The sequence below is a fragment of the Pinus tabuliformis genome, chromosome 8 (assembly GCF_031772625.1).
Source record: "Pinus tabuliformis cultivar Carrire ecotype Pingquan chromosome 8, CPIR1, whole genome shotgun sequence".
NCBI lineage: Eukaryota > Viridiplantae > Streptophyta > Pinopsida > Pinales > Pinaceae > Pinus > Pinus tabuliformis.
The window spans coordinates 383,483,742-383,505,272 of NC_142294.1; positions in this window are offsets into that span (position 1 = coordinate 383,483,742).

The following is a 21,531-nucleotide window of genomic DNA, read 5'->3' on the forward strand; positions in this document are numbered from 1 at the left end:
CATCTAATGAGTGTCTCTCCTTGTTATGAGACGTAAACTCTTGGAAAGCTCCTTTAACATTAACATCTAAGCCTGACTCATTAGTTGGAACTAAAACCGTCTGGCCAAATAGCTTGAGACTTGATGGTGAAATGCTTGTATTGGATGATTCCATATTTGTTTCCTGCAAGTTGATGTTATCATGTGTTTGAAGTGGTCCCAGTCTTGCATTGTATGGAGCTAATGCTGTGTTCTTCCGAGTTTCACCACCTAGATTGGAACCTGCACACAATCTGTCAGGTGCAGATGAAACTGCTGATAGTGACCTGTTCTCGTCTTCATTTGTTGATGGACCAATTTGACTAGCAGTGCCTGCCTTCCGAGGATATGGATGGCTTGGCTTTCATTTAGGTCGTGTATAAAAATCACAGATCTCAAGTGTGTCTTTCAGCTGGGTGAAAAATCTCAGAAAACAGAATATCCAGTACAATGAGAATATCCCTGAAAACTGAGCTCAAGATTGTTTACAAGGAATAGTTTCAGACTGCGCCAAATTCGAAGAATAGAAGAAAAACCCACAAGAACATTTCCCTGATTGCTCTGATACTATTTTGAAAACCCTGATTGAACGACCAAAACCGCTAAGTAAAATACAACTGCAAACATGTGCCAGTACCAAGACACCTAACGACCTAATGATGAGGATAAGCGGTCGGATATGATAGACGAAGTGTATAGGCTGACAACTGTTGATGGATTTTGATGGATATGACAGCTGTGAAAGAATGGCTATGGGTTCGAACAAATCCCCAATTTCATAGCGCAGCCAGTGCAAAATATGAATTATGCGCTACGAAATCACCTAAAACATGTTGCGCTGCGAAATTGCTAAAAAAGGATTTATGTGCTGCAAAACCACTTTAAAATGATTACAGGTGCTACGAAATCACCTAGACAATTTCGGCTTTGAAATGAGTTTGGACATATGATATCCATGTGGGATGTGAGACCAATGATAGACTTAAAATAGAGAATTGACCCCTTTATACATACCAACAATACTCTTAACAAGACTCCTATGACTTAGACACTAAAGTAAACAAAAAATTAAACCTAGACTAGCACCTAACCTTTACAATCAAACTGATGTGAACAATTTGTAAATTTTTTCTTAAGTGATAACACCCCCCAATCATCCCCATCTTTGTAAATCAAAATGCTAAATAAGCGCACTTCTGACCTCCAATTGGGCTAAATATGTTGTAAAGGTTGGTCCAAGAAGTCATATTGTATACACGTATATAGAGTTACCTCAGTATATGCCCCTAAGTTCCGTAGGTAAATCAGGCATAGGTGGACTAACAATATGCAGGTGTTCAGGTGTAGCTGGTCCTAGTAGCGTATTCACGTCTACAATGAGTAGCTGCCCCTAAGTCGTATTCACGTCTCCACTAAGTATATGCCCCTAAGTTCCGTAGGTAACTAAGGCATTGGGTGACGAACAAGAGAAATAGGAGTGTCTCCCCCTCCATCCTTCGACACTGTCCCGTGTTGTTGCTAGCTAACCTAACTCAACATATTGGGGTAATGCCTACCTATCTGTCTGTCTTTTCATAGTGTCCCGGGAACGTAAGGTAAACAAAAAAACACGATGTCTGATTTGACCAACAACCAAATAAGTAACGTAAGGGTAACCCTACAGGTACTAGCTTGCTTCCTTCTGGGCTGAGTATTCGTGTATAGGTAGGGGTCAAGGTGAATGTAATAAGTAATGGAGGGACAGCAGGTCCGAGGTTGAAAGTGAAAGGTAAGCAATAAAGTGGCTGGTCCAACACTCTCGGGTCTGGTCCTCAATCAAACACTCACTATCGTAAGGTTCTGGTCCTCAATCAACCACAATCGTAAGGGTCTGGTCCTCCATCCTACACTAGCGTAACGTAAGGGGTTTGTCCCCTGAGGTCTGGGGCTGTCTTGGTCGTATGCTCGGGTGGTAAGGTAAAAGTCGGTCAAAGTAAGGGTAGGTGTTTTCTGGCTGGTCCTACAATACCGTCTGGGGGTGAGCACCATTAGTTCAGGGGAATCCTTTCTTTGTCGTATGCTCGGGTGGCAACCGGTATTCAAAGTAAGGGTGAGTGTTTGCTGGCTGGTCCTATGGGTCCCCGCTCCGTGGTATAGATGATTTGGAAGATCTAAAAAAGAGGCATTTCTCTATTTCCCATATTACCCCAATATGAAGTATGGACAACGTATCATAGAGGTTCAGAACAGCATCGATTCCTTTTCCGACAAACTTCGGTTGTTCCGATACATATACATATACATATACATATATTGAGAAGATCTAGTATTTCAAAGAAGCTTCTAACATGATTGATCAATGGATGGGAAGAAAAGCTATGTGAAGCAGGTTCATATTGTGTGGGTCCCAATTCGAGTCATAAAACGCATTCTAGCATAAGCATCTTGGGGGTCCAGGAGAAATTGATGAAGCCCAGAACTCCCATGATTTGGAAGCATGATTTGGAAGGCAACTAACGACTAACTCCTAACAACAATGCGTAGCGTATCAACAACTCAATATCAGAAACTCATTGTTGGTTGAGTGAGTAGCGGGAACAACAAGGCCCCCTCGCGAACTCTAGAAGGAAAATCACAAGGCCCCCTATTTTTGTTACTCCCTCAAATTACCCCAAAATGATCTCTTTAAGTCCAATTACTATTTTGACCTATTTTTTGCATAGATATGATCCGGATGAATCTAGCCATAGAATGAGTTATGGCTTAATATAAGGGGTCCTTATATTTACTTAATAGAACTGCAGAGAATATAACCCCAATTAGAAATATATCGTGGGGGTTACAAAACGATCCGGAACAAGCACTTTTGGATTCATAAATGTGCCATGGGGAAAATGAGAAAGCGAGTAACCCGTGTCAAGTTCTTCATCTCCAGGGCTAGCAAGAGATGGAAATCAATAGATCTACGTCAAGTTATTTGCTCACAATCAACAGTTAGTTGCTCCCCCGTCCATTTCTCTAAGGGGCGGTAACGTTTCTAAGTGACCCTCAGCAAATTGAAATGATCCTAGCTCCCACACCCCTGGGACGGGGGGCCACCCGCCCATTCATTCATTCCCACCACCTTACTGAGCATTCAAGTAAGTCAAAGGTAAAAGGTATCAGCAGCATCAAGATCAAAGAGAGAAGGCGGATGGTCAAACTGCTTTTGGTGACCATCATCCCAATCACTTGTTGAGCAATTTGGTGTATTCCCTGTTGTACTTGGTGTGCTCGGTGATATAGTTCTAGGCTTCTGTTGAATGGTGACTGTTGAAAGGCTCATGGCTCATGGCGTAAGGTGAAAGGCGAATGGCTTATGTTTAATGGCTCAACAACCTCCCTTCCCTGAATGGCTTTCTCTAGCGAGCCCTCCCTGAATACCACTCATTGCGAATGGAGACAGAAATGTTCTATACTAATAGGAAGATCTATACTAATAGGAATAGGAAACACATAAAATCAATCTTACTTTCTTTAGTTTAGCAAGCTGTTGTTCTTAAATAGTAGCTGTAATGAAACTCCACAGGTATTTCTTTGAAGGTTTTCTGGGATCTCTTCCAAGCAAACAAACTTAGTGTCTGGGCCCAGGTATTCCATCATTTGAAGGGTAAGACTTCTACCTACCTCTCCTAGCTGCATGAGTATCAGGTAAAGCCTTCCTTACTTACCTTTCTATGCGAGTAGGTCATTATTAGACTACTACCTTTCTTAGTAGCTGAATAATGAGTAGGTAGTTGAGTTCAACCTTTTCTTACTACCTTTCCTTCTTAAGTAGGTGAGTTCAACCTTCCTTTCTTATCTTCTTTTCATAGCTTCTTAAGTGAGTCGTAGAGCTACCCCTTCCTTCTGACCTTCCTTCTTCAGTAGGTAGGTTCATCTTTCTTCCTTCTTAGCTTCTTAAGAGGGTCCCATAGCCTTTCTTTCTTCCCACCCTATCTAAGGAAGAATAAGGTTTCTCCTTGCAGTCCCGTCCCGAAACAGCAGACCTCTAGCCAACAGGCTAAAGAATCAAAAAGTCGCCCGCCATCAATCCATCTAGCAAGAAAACAACTCTTTCTTATCCCAGCCAGCCGTATTAGCCAGCCGTCTTGCCAACCAAAAAGATGATCCCAGCCCTCGTCGGGTTCTCCCAGCCTCGAATTTGCCCATCCTTGGTTAATTGACCATCCGTTTTCATTTCTTTGCAAAATGTCGATATAATTGTTTTATCACGTGTTCGTCTTCACGTTCCCCACCCTTCTACACCGCTGGCCCGCGATCGATCCATGCAGCCCGTTCACTTCTTCTCCCAGTCGATAGGAGCCAGGTTCATCTAGCAAGCCCCTTCAAGTTATTCATCGTCAATAGGTCTGAAGGTCAAGTATGTCCAAATCTCAGGAGGTAGAGATGGATGGCAAGAGATCGATGGACGGGTCTATCCGCTAAGAAAGAAATCGATTTTTTAGTTTCCTCCTTCCAAAAGTGAACATATTAGGGAGGAAAGTGAAAATATGCTATTTTGCGCCTAGGACCATGCCTAAGTTTGGGAGTGGGGTTTCATTCGAGCAAAGAGTTCTACCAAGCTCTTCCTTCGGTGGTTGGGTAGCAAGATCTATATCTGGGCAGGAATCGACGTACAGGTATGAAGATTTGATCTAAGGCATAGAGATAGAATATCTCAGGCGGGAAGCAAGATAGAGAGATGGGTATCAATCGAGAGAGGGCAGGCAACAAGGTTCTCAATCAGTTCGAAGGGGGAAAGGGGTATCATAAAGTCCCTAACCTAACTCACTCATTGACTCACGGACTTACTGAGTGTAGGCGAGGACCATGGGGTGGCTGGGGGTATATATAGGCTTAAGCGGGTAGTAGACCGTAGCAGGTATAGTGACTGATATATCTGTAACGGGATGGAACTAAGACTTAGACTTATACCGAGCGGGTAGTGGCGGATCCGTATAAGACCAACTAGCCAAGCAAGCCAGCTAGATAGGCAAGCAAGAGTACTTAATTATGATTGGGCATGCCTTTCCCCACAAGCAAGATAGGCAGGCAAGATAATGATTCTTCTGGGGCCTTTCCCCATCGATAGAGAAAGCGGAATGACATATATAAAGTATAAATAATGAACGTACCCACCAGGTCCTGTTTCGGCTGGTGAAAGGAAGGTAAGTTGTGCTACGCCTTCCCACACCTGCTAACACTCCTCGAAGGGTAGTTCAGTAGAAGTCAAAGTCAACATATACGGATAGATTATCAACCCGCTTTAAGTACACAACACCAAAAATAGATTTACCAAATCTCTGGTTCTACTTAGGATCTCTTTGTAAGGCACTTGATTTTGCCCCGCTTGCTCTACTCATGTCGGTAACTAGAGGTAAGATCAGTAGGGATGGCAAGGAATAACCAGCCAGATGGTAGAACTGCTTATGATACTTTCTCTGTGTGCCCAATCCAAAATGCGCTCATTTACCTATATAAAGATTGCTCTATCTCCCTCCCACCTATTCTCCTTCCATGGGCCTTCCTTCACCCTCCTACCTAGGTGAGCCATCACCCCACCTACTAGCTAGTCAGTGTGGCACCTCGCTTTCTCGCCCTCCTCTCCTGTTACCTTATGGTCAAGAAATGAACTCTCCTCTCCCTTATGCTCGAGCAACTAAAGTTTCAATTTACTTATTGGGTGGGGGGGCTTATGGTCGAGCCCCTTCGGTCCTATTAGTCGAGCAAGAAATACCTCACCCTTATGGGAATAATGAACCTTGGGTCTTGAGAGCCTGCTTAACATCTGCCTTCATCTTCCCAGTTATGTCAGACAATGATCCGTTACCATTCAGTGTATTGATTGCCACACATTCTTCTGCCCCTCCTTCAACATTTTGCACTGGAATATGTCTCGAATAAATGGATATAGGAACAGAGGCTTGATGCTCTCTAGAAAGGGAATTCATGCTGTTATCCAGTTTAGATAGCGGCTCATCCGAGTCCTGCTGTGCTGTATGGATTTCCCTGCAGGGCAGATTTTCATTTCATTCACCACTACCTTCGAGCATACTGGTCCCTGAGTCTGATGGTGGAATATTGGATGTCACCCCCGAGGCATTCTCAGATTTAACTACTTTCATTTTAGCCTTCACACCAACATTATGCAACGATCCTTTCATCTTTTCCAACTTTGAATTCTCAGGAATTTGACCATCTAATGAGTGTCTCTCCTTCTTATGAGACGTAAACTATTGGAAAGCTCCTTTAACATTAACATCTAAGCCTGACTCATTAGTTGGAACTAAAACCGTCTGGCCAAATAGCTTGAGACTTGATGGTGAAATGCTTGTATTGGATGATTCCATATTTGTTTCCTGCAAGTTGATGTTATCATGTGTTTGAAGTGGTCCCAGTCTTGCATTGTATGGAGCTAATGCTGTGTTCTTCCGAGTTTCACCACCTAGATTGGAACCTGCACACAATCTGTCAGGTGCAGATGAAACTGCTGATAGTGACCTGTTCTCGTCTTCATTTGTTGATGGACCAATTTGACTAGCAGTTCCTACCTTCGGAGGATATGGATGGCTTGGCTTTCGTTTAGGTCGTGTATAAAAATCATGGATCTCAAGTGTGTCTTTCATCTGGGTGGAAAATCTCAGAAAACAGAATATCCAGTACAATGAGAATATCCCTGAAAACTGAGCTCAAGATTGTTTACAAGGAATAGTTTCAGACTGCTCCAAATTCGAAGAATAGAAGCAAAACCCACAAGAACATTTCCCTGATTGCTCTGATACTATTTTGAAAACCCTGATTGAACGACCAAAACCGCTAAGTAAAATACAACTGCAAACATGTGCCAGTACCAAGACACCTAACGACCTAATGATGAGGATAAGCGGTCGGATATGATAGACGAAGTGTATAGGCTGACAACTGTTGATGGATTTTGATGGATATGACAGCTGTGAAAGAATGGCTATGGGTTCGAACAAATCCCCAATTTCATAGCGCAGCCAGTGAAAAATATGAATTATGCGCTACGAAATCACCTAAAACATGTTGCGCTGCGAAATTGCTAAAAAAGGATTTATGTGCTGCAAAACCACTTTAAAATGATTACAGGTGCTACGAAATCACCTAGACAATTTCGGCTTTGAAATGAGTTTGGACATAAGATATCCATGTGGGATGTGAGACCAATGATAGACTTAAAATAGAGAATTGACCCCTTTATACATACCAACAATACTCTTAACAAGACTCCTATGACTTAGACACTAAAGTAAACAAAAAATTAAACCTAGACTAGCACCTAACCTTTACAATCAAACTGATGTGAACAATTTGTAAATTTTTTCTTAAGTGATAACACCCCCCAATCATCCCCATCTTTGTAAATCAAAATGCTAAATAAGCGCACTTCTGACCTCCAATTGGGCTAAATATGTTGTAAAGGTTGGTCCAAGAAGTCATATTGTATACACGTATATAGAGTTACCTCAGTATATGCCCCTAAGTTCCGTAGGTAAATCAGGCATAGGTGGACTAACAATATGCAGGTGTTCAGGTGTAGCTGGTCCTAGTAGCGTATTCACGTCTACAATGAGTAGCTGCCCCTAAGTCGTATTCACGTCTCCACTAAGTATATGCCCCTAAGTTCCGTAGGTAACTAAGGCATTGGGTGACGAACAAGAGAAATAGGAGTGTCTCTCCCTCCATCCTCCGGCCCTGTCCCGAGGTGTTGCTAGCTAACCTAACTCAACATATTGGGGTAATGCCTGCCTATCTGTCTGTCTTTTCATAGTGTCCCGGGAACGTAAGGTAAACAAAAAAACACGATGTCTGATTTGACCAACAACCAAATAAGTAACGTAAGGGTAACCCTACAGGTACTAGCTTGCTTCCTTCTGGGCTGAGTATTCGTGTATAGGTAGGGGTCAAGGTGAATGTAATAAGTAATGGAGGGACAGCAGGTCCGAGGTTGAAAGTGAAAAGTAAGCAATAAAGTGGCTGGTCCAACACTCTCGGGTCTGGTCCTCAATCAAACACTCACTATCGTAAGGTTCTGGTCCTCAATCAACCACAATCGTAAGGGTCTGGTCCTCCATCCTACACTAGCGTAACGTAAGGGGTTTGTCCCCTGAGGTCTGGGGCTGTCTTGGTCGTATGCTCGGGTGGTAAGGTAAAAGTCGGTCAAAGTAAGGGTAGGTGTTTTCTGGCTGGTCCTACAATACCGTCTGGGGGTGAGCACCATTAGTTCAGGGGAATCCTTTCTTTGTCGTATGCTCGGGTGGCAACCGGTATTCAAAGTAAGGGTGAGTGTTTGCTGGCTGGTCCTATGGGTCCCCGCTCCGTGGTATAGATGATTTGGAAGATCTAAAAAAGAGGCATTTCTCTATTTCCCATATTACCCCAATATGAAGTATGGACAACGTATCATAGAGGTTCAGAACAGCATCGATTCCTTTTCCGACAAACTTCGGTTGTTCCGATACATATACATATACATATACATATATTGAGAAGATCTAGTATTTCAAAGAAGCTTCTAACGTGATTGATCAATGGATGGGAAGAAAAGCTGTGTGAAGCAGGTTCATATCGTGTGGGTCCCAATTCGAGTCATAAAACGCATTCTGGCATAAGCATCTTGGGGGTCCAAGAGAAATTGATGAAGCCCAAAACTCCCATGATTTGGAAGCATGATTTGGAAGGCAACTAACGACTAACTCCTAACAACAATGCGTAGCGTATCAACAACTCAATATCAGAAACTCATTGTTGGTTGAGTGAGTAGCGGGAACAACAAGGCCCCCTCGCGAACTCTAGAAGGAAAATCACAAGGCCCCCTATTTTTGTTACTCCCTCAAATTACCCCAAAATGATCTCTTTAAGTCCAATTACTATTTTGACCTATTTTTGGCATAGATATGATCCAGATGAATCTAGCCATAAAATGAGTTATGGCTTAATATAAGGGGTCCTTATATTTACTTAATAGAACTGCAGAGAATATAACCCCAATTAGAAATATCTCGTGGGGGTTACAAAACGATCCGGAACAAGCACTTTTGGATTCATAAATGTGCCATGGGGAAAATGAGAAAGCGAGTAACCCATGTCAAGTTCTTCATCTCCAGGGCTAGAAAGAGATGGAAATCAATAGATCTACGTCAAATTATTTGCTCACAATCAACAGTTAGTTGCTCCCTCGTCCATTTCTCTAAGGGGCGTTAACATTTCGAAGTGACCCTCAGCAAATTGAAATGATCCTAGCTCCCACACCCCTGGGACGGGGGCCCCCCCGCCCATTCATTCATTCCCACCACCTTACTGAGCATTCAAATAAGTCAAGGGTAAAAGGTATTAGTAGCATCAAGATCAAAGAGAGAAGGCGGATGGTCAAACTGCTTTTGGTGACCATCATCCGAATCACTTGTTGAGCAATTTGGTGTATTCCCTGTTGTACTTGGTGTGCTCGATGATATAGTTCTAGGCTTCTGTTTAATGGTGATTGTTGAAAGGCGCATGGCTCATGGCGTAAGGTGAAAGGCGAATGGCTTATGTTTAATGGCTCAACAACCTCCCTTCCCTGAATGGCTTTCTCTAGCGAGCCCTCCCTGAATACCACTCATTGCGAATGGAGACAGAAATGTTCTATACTAATAGGAAGATCTATACTAATAGGAATAGGAAACACATAAAATCAATCTTACTTTCTTTAGTTTAGCAAGCTGTTGTTCTTAAATAGTAGCTGTAATGAAACTCCACAGGTATTTCTTTGAAGGTTTTCTGGGATCTCTTCCAAGCAAACAAACTTAGTGTCTGGGCCCAGGTATTCCATCATTTGAAGGGTAAGACTTCTACCTACCTCTCCTAGCTGCATGAGTATGAGGTAAAGCCTTCCTTACTTACCTTTCTATGTGAGTAGGTCATTATTAGACTACTACCTTTCTTAGTAGCTGAATAATGAGTAGGTAGTTGAGTTCAACCTTTTCTTACTACCTTTCCTTCTTAAGTAGGTGAGTTCAACCTTCCTTTCTTATCTTCTTTTCTTAGCTTCTTAAGTGAGTCGTAGAGCTACCCCTTCCTTCTGACCTTCCTTCTTCAGTAGGTAGGTTCATCTTTCTTCCTTCTTAGCTTCTTAAGAGGGTCCCATAGCCTTTCTTTCTTCCCACCCTATCTAAGGAAGAAGAAGGTTTCTCCTTGCAGTCCCGTCCCGAAACAACAGACCTCTAGCCAACAGGCTAAAGAATCAAAAAGTCGCCCGCCATCAATCCATCTAGCAAGAAAACGACTCTTTCTTATCCCAGCCAGCCGTATTAGCCAGCCGTCTTGCCAACTAGAAAGATGATCCCAGCCCTCGTCGGTTTCTCCCAGCCTCGAATTTGCCCATCCTTGGTTAATTGACCATCCGTTTTCATTTCTTTGCAAAATGTCGATATAATTGTTTTATCACGTGTTCGTCTTCGCGTTCCCCACCCTTCTACACCGCTAGCCCGCGATCGATCCATGCAGCCCATTCACTTCTTCTCCCAGTCGATAGGAGCCAGGTTCATCTAGCAAGCCCCTTCAAGTTATTCATCGTCAATAGGTCTGAAGGTCAAGTATGTCCAAATCTCAGGAGGTAGAGATGGATGGCAAGAGATCGACGGACGGGTCTATCCGCTAAGAAAGAAATCGATTTTTTAGTTTCCTCCTTCCAAAAGTGAACATATTAGGGAGGAAAGTGAAAATATGCTATTTTGCGCCTAGGACCATGCCTAAGTGTGGGAGTGGGGTTTCATTCGAGCAAAGCGTTCTACCAAGCTCTTCCTTCGGTGGTTGGGTAGCAAGATCTATATCTGGGCAGGAATCAACGTACAGGTATGAAGATTTGATCTAAGGCATAGAGATAGAATATCTCAGGGGGGAAGCAAGATAGAGAGATGGGTATCAATAGAGAGAGGGCAGGCAGCAAGTTTCTCAATCAGTTCGAAGGGGGAAAGGGGTATCGTAAAGTCCCTAACCTAACTCACTCATTGACTCACGGACTCACTGAGTGTAGGCGAGGACCATGGGGTGGCTGGGGGTATATATAGGCTTAAGCGGGTAGTAGACCGTAGCAGGTATAGTGACTGATATATCTGTAACGGGATGGAACTAAGACTTAGACTTATACTGAGCGGGTAGTGGCGGATCCGTATAAGACCAACTAGCCAAGCAAGCTAGCTAGATAGGCAAGCAAGAGTACTTAATTATGATTGGGTATGCCTTTCCCCACAAGCAAGATAGGCAGGCAAGATAATGATTCTTCTGGGGCCTTTCCCCATCGATAGAGAAAGCGGAATGACATATATAAAGTATAAATAATGAAGGTACCCACCAGGTCCTGTTTCGGCTGGTGAAAGGAAGGTAAGTTGTGCTACGCCTTCCCACACCTGCTAACACTCCTCGAAGGGTAGTTCAGTAGAAGTCAAAGTCAACATATACGGATAGATTATCAACCCGCTTTAAGTACACAACACCAAAAATAGATTTAACAAATCTCTGGTTCTACTTAGGATCTCTTTGTAAGGCACTTGATTTTGCCCCGCTTGCTCTACTCATGTCGGTAACTAGAGGTAAGATCAGTAGGGATGGCAAGGAATAACCAGCCAGATGGTAGAACTGCTTATGATACTTTCTCTATGTGCCCAATCCAAAATGCGCTCATTTACCTATATAAATATTGCTCTATCTCCCTCCCACCTATTCTCCTTCCATGGGCCTGCCTTCACCCTCCTACCTAGGTGAGCCATCACCCCACCTACTAGCTAGTCAGTGTGGCACCTCGCTTTCTCGCCCTCCTCTCCTGTTACCTTATGGTCAAGAAATGACCTCTCCTCTCCCTTATGCTCGAGCAACTAAAGTTTCAATTTACTTATTGGGTGGGGGGGCTTATGGTCGAGCCCCTTCGGTCCTATTAGTCGAGCAAGAAATACCTCACCCTTATGGGAATAATGAACCTTGGGTCTTGAGAGCCTGCTTAACATCTGCCTTCATCTTCCCAGTTATGTCAGACAATGATCCGTTACCATTCAGTGTATTGATTGCCACACATTCTTCTGCCCCTCCTTCAACATTTTGCACTGGAATATGTCTCGAATAAATGGATATAGGAACAGAGGCTTGATGCTCTCTAGAAAGGGAATTCATGTTGTTATCCAGTTCAGATAGCGGCTCATCCGAGTCCTGCTGTGCTGTATGGATTTCCCTGCAGGGCAGATTTGCATTTGATTCACCACTACCTTCGAGCATACTGGTCCCTGAGTCTGATGGTGGAATATTGGATGTCACCCCCGAGGCATTCTCAGATTTAACTACTTTCATTTTAGCCTTCACACCAACATTATGCAACGATCCTTTCATCTTTTCCAACTTTGAATTCTCAGGAATTTGACCATCTAATGAGTGTCTCTCCTTCTTATGAGACGTAAACTCTTGGAAAGCTCCTTTAACATTAACATCTAAGCCTGACTCATTAGTTGGAACTAAAACCGTCTGGCCAAATAGCTTGAGACTTGATGGTGAAATGCTTGTATTGGATGATTCCATATTTGTTTCCTGCAAGTTGATGTTATCATGTGTTTGAAGTGGTCCCAGTCTTGCATTGTATGGAGCTAATGCTGTGTTCTTCCGAGTTTCACCACCTAGATTGGAACCTGCACACAATCTGTCAGGTGCAGATGAAACTGCTGATAGTGACCTGTTCTCGTCTTCATTTGTTGATGGACCAATTTGACTAGCAGTGCCTGCCTTCCGAGGATATGGATGGCTTGGCTTTCGTTTAGGTCATGTATAAGAATCACGGATCTCAAGTGTGTCTTTCAGCTGGGTGAAAAATCTCAGAAAACAGAATATCCAGTACAATGAGAATATCCCTGAAAACTGAGCTCAAGATTGTTTACAAGGAATAGTTTCAGACTGCTCCAAATTCAAAGAATAGAAGCAAAACCCACAAGAACATTTCCCTGATTGCTCTGATACTATTTTGAAAACCCTGATTGAACGACCAAAACCGCTAAGTAAAATACAACTGCAAACATGTGCCAGTACCAAGACACCTAACGACCTAATGATGAGGATAAGCGGTCGGATATGATAGACGAAGTGTATAGGCTGACAACTGTTGATGGATTTTGATGGATATGACAGCTGTGAAAGAATGGCTATGGGTTCGAACAAATCCCCAATTTCATAGCGCAGCCAGTGCAAAATATGAATTATGCGCTACGAAATCACCTAAAACATGTTGCGCTGCGAAATTGCTAAAAAAGGATTTATGTGCTGCAAAACCACTTTAAAATGATTACAGGTGCTACGAAATCACCTAGACAATTTCGGCTTTGAAATGAGTTTGGACATATGATATCCATGTGGGATGTGAGACCAATGATAGACTTAAAATAGAGAATTGACCCCTTTATACATACCAACAATACTCTTAACAAGACTCCTATGACTTAGACACTAAAGTAAACAAAAAATTAAACCTAGACTAGCACCTAACCTTTACAATCAAACTGATGTGAAAAATTTGTAAATTTTTTCTTAAGTGATAACACCCCCCAATCATCCCCATCTTTGTAAATCAAAATGCTAAATAAGCACACTTCTGACCTCCAATTGGGCTAAATATGTTGTAAAGGTTGGTCCAAGAAGTCATATTGTATACACGTATATAGAGTTACCTCAGTATATGCCCCTAAGTTCTGTAGGTAAATCAGGCATAGGTGGACTAACAATATGCAGGTGTTTAGGTGTAGCTGGTCCTAGTAGCGTATTCACGTCTACAATGAGTAGCTTCCCCTAAGTCATACTCACATCTCCACTAGGTATATGCCCCTAAGTTCCATAGGTAACTAAGGCATTGGGTGGCAAATAAGAGAAATAGGAGTGTCTCCCCCTCCATCCTCCGACACTGTCCCGTGTTGTTGCTAGCTAACCTAACTCAACATATTGGGGTAATGCCTACCTATCTGTCTGTCTTTTCATAGTGTCCCGGGAACGTAAGGTAAACAAAAAATCACGATGTCTAATTTGAGCAAAAACCAAACAAGTAACGTAAGGGTAACCCTATAGGTACTAGCTTGCTTCCTTCTGGGCTGAGTATTTGTGTATAGGTATGGGTCAAGGTGAATGTAATAAGTAATGGAGGGACAGCAGGTCCGAGGTTGAAAGTGAAAAGTAAGCAATAAAGTGGCTGGTCCAACACTCTCGGGTCTGGTACTCAATCAAACACTCACTATCGTAAGGTTCTGGTCCTCAATCAACCACAATCGTAAGGGTCTGGTCCTCCATCCTACACTAGCATAATGTAAGGGGTTTGTCCCCTGAGGTCTAGGGCTGTCTTGGTCGTATGCTCGGGTGGTAAGGTAAAAGTCGGTCAAAGTAAGGGTAGGTGTTTTCTGACTGGTCCTACAATACCGTCTGGGGGTGAGCACCATTAGTTCAGGGGAATCCTTTCTTTGTCGTATGCTCGGGTGGCAACCGGTATTCAAAGTAAGGGTGAGTGTTTGCTGGCTGGTCCTATGGGTCCCCGCTCCGTGGTATAGATGATTTGGAAGATCTAAAAAAGAGGCATTTCTCTATTTCCCATATTACCCCAATATGAAGTATGGACAACGTATCATAGAGGTTCAGAACAGCATCGATTCCTTTTCCGACAAACTTCGGTTGTTCCGATACATATACATATACATATACATATATTGAGAAGATCTAGTATTTCAAAGAAGCTTCTAACGTGATTGATCAATGGATGGGAAGAAAAGCGGTGTGAAGCAGGTTCATATCGTGTGGGTCCCAATTCGAGTCATAAAACGCATTCTGGCATAAGCATCTTGGGGGTCCAAGAGAAATTGATGAAGCCAAGAACTCCCATGATTTGGAAGCATGATTTGGAAGGCAACTAACGACTAACTCCTAACAACAATGCGTAGCGTATCAACAACTCAATATCAGAAACTCATTGTTGGTTGAGTGAGTAGCGGGAACAACAAGGCCCCCTCGCGAACTCTAGAAGGAAAATCACAAGGCCCCCTATTTTTGTTACTCCCTCAAATTACCCCAAAATGATCTCTTTAAGTCCAATTACTATTTTGACCTATTTTTTGCATAGATATGATCCGGATGAATCTAGCCATAGAATGAGTTATGGCTTAATATAAGGGGTCCTTATATTTACTTAATAGAACTGCAGAGAATATAACCCCAATTAGAAATATATCGTGGGGGTTACAAAACGATCCGGAACAAGCACTTTTGGATTCATAAATGTGCCATGGGGAAAATGAGAAAGCGAGTAACCCGTGTCAAGTTCTTCATCTCCAGGGCTAGCAAGAGATGGAAATCAATAGATCTACGTCAAGTTATTTGCTCACAATCAACAGTTAGTTGCTCCCTTGTCCATTTCTCTAAGGGGCGGTAACGTTTCTAAGTGACCCTCAGCAAATTGAAATGATCCTAGCTCCCACACCCCTGGGACGGGGGGCCACCCGCCCATTCATTCATTCCCACCACCTTACTGAGCATTCAAGTAAGTCAAAGGTAAAAGGTATCAGCAGCATCAAGATCAAAGAGAGAAGGCGGATGGTCAAACTGCTTTTGGTGACCATCATCCCAATCACTTGTTGAGCAATTTGGTGTATTCCCTGTTGTACTTGGTGTGCTCGGTGATATAGTTCTAGGCTTCTGTTGAATGGTGACTGTTGAAAGGCTCATGGCTCATGGCGTAAGGTGAAAGGCGAATGGCTTATGTTTAATGGCTCAACAACCTCCCTTCCCTGAATGGCTTTCTCTAGCGAGCCCTCCCTGAATACCACTCATTGCGAATGGAGACAGAAATGTTCTATACTAATAGGAAGATCTATACTAATAGGAATAGGAAACACATAAAATCAATCTTACTTTCTTTAGTTTAGCAAGCTGTTGTTCTTAAATAGTAGCTGTAATGAAACTCCACAGGTATTTCTTTGAAGGTTTTCTGGGATCTCTTCCAAGCAAACAAACTTAGTGTCTGGGCCCAGGTATTCCATCATTTGAAGGGTAAGACTTCTACCTACCTCTCCTAGCTGCATGAGTATCAGGTAAAGCCTTCCTTACTTACCTTTCTATGTGAGTAGGTCATTATTAGACTACTACCTTTCTTAGTAGCTGAATAACGAGTAGGTAGTTGAGTTCAACCTTTTCTTACTACCTTTCCTTCTTAAGTAGGTGAGTTCAACCTTCCTTTCTTATCTTCTTTTCATAGCTTCTTAAGTGAGTCGTAGAGCTACCCCTTCCTTCTGACCTTCCTTCTTCAGTAGGTAGGTTCATCTTTCTTCCTTCTTAGCTTCTTAAGAGGGTCCCATAGCCTTTCTTTCTTCCCACCCTATCTAAGGAAGAAGAAGGTTTCTCCTTGCAGTCCCGTCCCGAAACAGCAGACCTCTAGCCAACAGGCTAAAGAATCAAAAAGTCGCCCGCCATCAATCCATCTAGCAAGAAAACGACTCTTTCTTATCCCAGCCAGCCGTCTTGCCAACCAGAAAGATGATCCCAGCCCTCGTCGGGTTCTCCCAGCCTCGAATTTGCCCATCCTTGGTTAATTGACCATCCGTTTTCATTTCTTTGCAAAATGTCGATATAATTGTTTTATCACGTGTTCGTCTTCACGTTCCCCACCCTTCTACACCGCTGGCCCGCGATCGATCCATGCAGCCCGTTCACTTCTTCTCCCAGTCGATAGGAGCCAGGTTCATCTAGCAAGCCCCTTCAAGTTATTCATCGTCAATAGGTCTGAAGGTCAAGTATGTCCAAATCTCAGGAGGTAGAGATGGATGGCAAGAGATCGACGGACGGGTCTATCCGCTAAGAAAGAAATCGATTTTTTAGTTTCCTCCTTCCAAAAGTGAACATATTAGGGAGGAAAGTGAAAATATGCTATTTTGCGCCTAGGACCATGCCTAAGTGTGGGAGTGGGGTTTCATTCGAGCAAAGCGTTCTACCAAGCTCTTCCTTCGGTGGTTGGGTAGCAAGATCTATATCTGGGCAGGAATCGACGTACAGGTATGAAGATTTGATCTAAGGCATAAAGATAGAATATCTCAGGCGGGAAGCAAGATAGAGAGATGGGTATCAATCGAGAGAGGGCAGGCAGTAAGGTTCTCAATCAGTTCGAAGGGGGAAAGGGGTATCGTAAAGTCCCTAACCTAACTCACTCATTGACTCACGGACTCACTGAGTGTAGGCGAGGACCATGGGGTGGCTGGGGGTATATATAGGCTTAAGCGGGTAGTAGACCGTAGCAGGTATAGTGACTGATATATCTGTAACAGGATGGAACTAAGACTTAGACTTATACTGAGCGGGTAGTGGCAGATCCGTATAAGACCAACTAGCCAAGCAAGCCAGCTAGATAGGCAAGCAAGAGTACTTAATTATGATTGGGCATGCCTTTCCCCACAAGCAAGATAGGCAGGCAAGATAATGATTCTTCTGGGGCCTTTCCCCATCGATAGAGAAAGCGGAATGACATATATAAAGTATAAATAATGAAGGTACCCACCAGGTCCTGTTTCGGCTGGTGAAAGGAAGGTAAGTTGTGCTACGCCTTCCCACACCTTCTAACACTCCTCGAAGGGTAGTTCAGTAGAAGTCAAAGTCAACATATACGGATAGATTATCAACCCGCTTTAAGTACACAACACCAAAAATAGATTTACCAAATCTCTGGTTCTACTTAGGATCTCTTTGTAAGGCACTTGATTTTGCCCCGCTTGCTCTACTCATGTCTGTAACTAGAGGTAAGATCAGTAGGGATGGCAAGGAATAACCAGCCAGATGGTAGAACTACTTATGATACTTTCTCTGTGTGCCCAATCCAAAATGCGCTCATTTACCTATATAAAGATTGCTCTATCTCGCTCCCACCTATTCTCCTTCCATGGGCCTGCCTTCACCCTCCTACCTAGGTGAGCCATCACCCCACCTACTAGCTAGTCAGTGTGGCACCTCGCTTTCTCGCCCTCCTCTCCTGTTACCTTATGGTCAAGAAATGACCTCTCCTCTCCCTTATGCTCGAGCAACTAAAGTTTCAATTTACTTATTGGGTGGGGGGGCTTATGGTCGAGCCCCTTCGGTCCTATTAGTCGAGCAAGAAATACCTCACCCTTATGGGAATAACGAACCTTGGGTCTTGAGAGCCTGCTTAACACTTCCAAGGTCTCGTCGCTTCAGTGAATCACTTGAACCCCGATACATTTTCGGTGCCATGGAGCTAGACCAGTGAGCTATTACGCTTTCTTCAAAGGATGGCTGCTTCCAAGCCCACCTCCTGGTTGTCATCGCTCGATCACTTCCTTTTCCACTAAGAGATTGCTTAGGGACCTTAGCATACGATCTGGGCTGTTTCCGTCTCGACTCTGGATCTTAGCACCCAAAGTCTGTCTGTACGATTGATTAAGCCTGTACTCGGAGTTTCCTTGGGGTTGGTCAAGCTTTGGGCCACCCTAGCCCATTGAGTGCTCTACCTCGGGCCATATTATACGCATGCTCTACTAAAATAGATTTCTCAGAAGACCAGCTATATCTGATCTTGGTTGGCCTTTCACCCCTAGCCACAAGTCATCCCCGTATTTTTCCACATACGTGGGTTCGGTCCTCCAAGGCCTGTTGGAGCTCTCTTCAACCTGCTCATGGCTAGATCAATCGATTTCGAGTCAAATAGTCACAACTGGGAGATTCCCTGGCTGGAAAGCGCCTACATCTAATGGCTTAAGCTGCTGTTACCATTTACTCGCTGACCCATTATGCAAAAGGTATGCCGTTAGGGTGAGCGGCGTCTAGGTCAACCCAACCCTGAGCTCTGGTTAGGTATTTGAAACAAATAGAGGGCCCCATATGACTTAGGGGTCACTCACTCATTCTGATGGGTGAGGACCAGCAGGGGCTCGACTGCTAAGGAGAGCGTATTTCCAGTCAGATTAGACCATGAGAATCTTACCCACAGCTTGGCTCCTTTCCCTCGAAGGGTCAAGCAAGAAATTCCTCTCCCTTATGGTCGAGCCTGCTTACGCATCCTTTGACTGATTGTTCGCATCGGATTTCTTTCTATTGCACTCCCTTTCCTAAGGTTCTTTTCACCTTTCCCTCACGGTACTTGTACGTTATCGGTCATTGAGGAATACTTGGGCTTAGAGGGTGGTCCCCCTTTCTCGCTACGAAGCGATCCTAATTCAAACACGCTGCATTTTACTTATAGAATCGAACCATGGGACTTGTTGTGGCCACCAACAACCCCCCTCTTTGTTTAGTATTAGCAATAACACTAAGCAAATGGGGACCCTTAATAAAAATTCAAAAAACATTTTACGAAACTTTTTGTATTATACTCCTTGAAATTATGTCACATCGCACAGAGAAGATAAAGCATTCCCTTATGAGCATAATAAAAAACTGCGAAAAATGCAAAATTCATCGCATCATTAAGAAGCGCTCTTAAATGAAAATCTTAAGAAATCTCTGACGACCGATATGCGACGTCGCATATCGCAATATCGCATAAGCAGGACACAATTATTTAACGGCTCGTCGCGATCTGTGATCTGCGATCTGTGATAAACGCGATTTGCGATCTGCGATAATCCGATCTAAAAAAAAGTTGCGATGACACATCTAGGTAATGCGATGACGCGATGCTGCTATCGCCCATCGCGAATTTCCTCGGCTCAGCATTCAAGAAAAGCTGTCTATAAACCAAAATTGGGCGCACACCTTAAAGGAAATTAATGATCGTACGCCAAAGTGTTAATGAAGGATAGTTTTGTGTTTTTCGAAGAGTCAGTTCACGATGGGTGTCATGATTTTATACATTCATAGAGGTTAGAGCTTTCGTATCAGTATTTATTATCATTACTCTTTTCCTTTGCGTGAACTGCAGGAATAAAAAATAGGAAACAATATGAAGCAATGAGCAGGAAACATCTAAGGAAAAGGGGAAAGCGTCAATGCTCGAAGAATAGAGAAAAGATGCCTTCATAAACAGATGCCGCATGCAACATAACCACAGATTCCAAAGTATCACTCAACAGATGCTGAGGTCAATAGGTGATTCAACATTCGGGGTCAGAAAGCTCACAAAAGCAGCATGTTTACGAAAAATCCTGAAACTTCTACCCGGTGAAGGAAAAAGCGCTAAAGGCGGAAAACGCACCAGAAAAGCTCGGATCAAAGAACAGAGGCAGTTTTCGATGCACGATTAGCGCTAGGAAGGAAAAAGCGCTAAAAGCGGAAAATGCACCAGAAAAGCCCAGATCAAAGAATAGAGGCAGTTTTCGATGCGCGATTAGCACCTAGCGCTAATCGCGCATCGCTAAGAAAATTGTTCAGAAAGCAAAGTCCCTAACCTGCTTAGTCATTCGCAAGGCCGGAAACCGAGATAGCAAAAGCAGAAGCAGTTTGAGAGAAAATTGGGTTATTACCAAGTATACACTCAGTAAACCCACCCAGCCAGAGGAAGATTCTCAAAAATATCTTCTAGTTTGCTAAAATGGTGCCAGCGCTTACCATTTCTATTTGCGTAACTCAAACAAAAGCAGAAGGCAACCAGCCGACTCTTCCCAGACAAATGTTGAGTGTTCGCAACATTAAGGAGCAAATGCAGAAATAGTTAGGAATTAGATTCAGTTTTTAGAAATAGTTTTGCTTTAGAAGAAGGGTGGTCATTTAAACTGTATCCTAAATTTATGTAATTAAGTTATTTAGTTAGCAGTATTTAAACCCTTCTCATGTGTTTGGAGAAGGGTCCAGAAATTTGTCAAAAACTTGTCCTCAGAACATGCACTTTTGCACCCTCGGAGGGGGTTTTGATGAATGGATGGATCAAGGTTTATTAATGTTTGCATTTGATATCTGCTACTGATCGTGCACTTCTGTACTCTTAGTATATGTTAGAGCAAGGAGAGGTAAATCATTATTGCTCGAAGCTTATGAGTAGAACCAGTCATAAATGGTACTTTTATCTCTTGGTTATTTCTGCTTATATTCTTAAAGTGATATACATTTTTTAGTTGTTTATATGTTGTTGCATGAATGTCTGAGTTACCATTTGGAACTTTTGTATGGTGGAGCCATTTATTTATTTCTGATATATGAATAACTTATTATGCGATATGCTATTCACAACTGTTTTGCCTAACTTTTTATGCAAAGTGGTTTATCTTAATTGATTTCCATTCTTATGATAGCTGAATGATCTTTATTACCAGTTATTATTTGAAATCTTTTTAGATCGCATAATAGAAGAAATAAACCCCAGGTTAGCATAGATTAAATGTGCTGTTTTTCATTAGATTACAATAGCATAAAGTTAGTTTAAAAGTTTGAATTAGATTAGCTTTAAGTATCCTTAAATCAGCAACATCCAATTCTGCACACACACACCCTTAGATTGGGAAACTGGTCCCATTATCCCCAGTCGGAACTGCTATACCAAACAGATAAAGAGCTGCCAACCAAGGTCCGGAC